We start from the raw sequence: 2265 nt of genomic DNA, 5'->3' as shown, positions 1-2265 counted from the left end.
GACCAAAATCCCTCTTCAAGTTACAGTCTTTTACTGCATGTCTATGGTAGATATACAGTAGACGTCATTTGGAGTCTTTTGATGTACGTTTTGAGATGTCGAAGACATATTGTGTAAAGTGTTTGGGATTGAGGGGTATACATAGCATGTGATTTTCAAAAAGATTAGATTTTTTCCATGTGAATTGTTATTAAAATGTTGAATAGAACACAAAGAGAAATATAGCAATTATTTAGTGCCCCACTCTTTGTACAATATGGAGACAAATAGCCTAAGGTGAATGCAATTAGTTCAAAAACATTGTTCTCATACTCAAATAGATGGGATAAAGCCACAGTCTGTAAGATTTCCAGAAATTCCAACTAAATGAAATATAATATAAATAGTACTTTACATTAGATAAGTAGCCTACTTCACTGTGTTATACCTCAAAAACACGAAGAACCAATAAGGCCCGCTATAAGCCTACTTCACTGTTTATGTTCTTGTCATATGAGACTTGAATAACATTATAGAAACAAGTTGTAGCCTATATGAAATATATTGGCTCAATTTTAACCCTCAAACCACATCAAACAATTGGAGTTCAATTATGTTAGTACAATATCACAATTGAAGAACATTAAAGTAGTGTTTATAGGATAGAAAAATCTTACAAGATTTTTGTGCTAAAAAAAAAATCGGTATGCGCTATCTTCAGACAGACGTGCATTTCTCGAGCTGTGCTTGACTTTATCGTGTTTCTAATCACCGCAAGGAAAATTAGCCAAGTGTCAAATTCGTTTCGACTTAGAAAATAATGGAGGCCAGCCAACATTCTTTTGCTGCTTTTAACACATGTAGAACGTTTTCTCATGTCACCTTTTATAGTACTAACTATTTATGCCAGTGACATAAGCCATCAGAAGTGTGTGTAGCCTATCGTTGACTTTGAGTAATTTCTTTCGGAAGGTTTTGACAAAAGAATGACTAAATGTTAAATATTATGACTTTAGGAAAACTATAACTTTTAGACTCCATTCATCAAAAAAAAAGAAAGTAGGCCCTGGCCTTGTATCAAAGCTGAGAAAATAAATAAAAACTGTAAACAACACCGCCATAGTACTATACCCTAATAATAACATACTAATAATTATGTAAATAATAATAACAACAACAACAATAGCACTAATAGCCAAATAATATTATATTATAAACGAATAACAGTCATTTACATGGGGGGAAAGTGCAACAGACAGTAGAACAACGAACACATCTCTTATCGTCGGGGTTAAGCAAAGCAAGAGGTTTATCTTCCCATTCATTTAGATGCGGTTGCATGGCTTTATATAAGGGGATGATGGGTATAGCCTGTATGGCATAGCATTTAAAGATAGGCCTACATCTGGTTTAAATCCTACATATCTCTATCTCTAATCTAAATCCGTCCATATGTACATTAACACATGTATTAGCTTTTAACGTCTTCTCAGGCCCATAAGGATAATAATCTGATTTAAACTCGCTCTTTTTCAAAGGCCCCTGAACTGTAACCAAATAAAATAGAGGTTTATTGTAGCCTATTGGTAAAAACGTGGCCATTTGGAAAATGCAACAAATCGACAGAGACGAAAATGTAAAAGCCATTTCGTTAGTGAAGCAATAATAGCCTATATGAAAACGTATATTGTTGAAATGTATGTAGCTTTAAGAATTGAACAGAATTTAAGAGATCAATAAGACCTGTACATTTTTTTGGTTATATGGCTTATTATTTTATTTTAAAGGATTGATATCTGACTTCGATTATGCTTCCAAAAGAAAATATATTTTGGCAAATAAAAGTGAATTTGGAGCATGGTAGCAGCGAGGGAGCGGGGGCGAGGGTGGATAGGCTATTTACTGACACGCCACAAGCAGGATTGTAGGCAAACTGTCTCAAACAGGCGAGAAAAGGGTCAACGCTTAAAAGGCACGGTTGACGCTCGCGTTTAGGAATATTGACGACGTGTGAGGACCTGAAGAGGGGAAGCGTGCTTTTGTGTGAAAGTTACTGGTTTAGGAGACGAATAGCAGAGGCAGAGAGGTTGGCCTACAACTGGACGAAAGAGCAGCCACGGGCCCATTCACCAGGACACAACGTTTTGGAACAAGGATTAATTTTCCTTGTTCGTTTTGGAACAAGGAATATTGTCGTCTCTATGGTCTCTATTCATGGTTTTTGATATGCAACTTTCGACACTGTTTATTAAATTAACATAACCCAAGCCCCCGCGTGTTCTTATT

Source organism: Coregonus clupeaformis, chromosome 31 (genome assembly GCF_020615455.1).
Source record: "Coregonus clupeaformis isolate EN_2021a chromosome 31, ASM2061545v1, whole genome shotgun sequence".
In the NCBI taxonomy this organism is placed as follows: domain Eukaryota; kingdom Metazoa; phylum Chordata; class Actinopteri; order Salmoniformes; family Salmonidae; genus Coregonus; species Coregonus clupeaformis.
Note: the sequence above shows the minus strand (reverse complement) of the source record.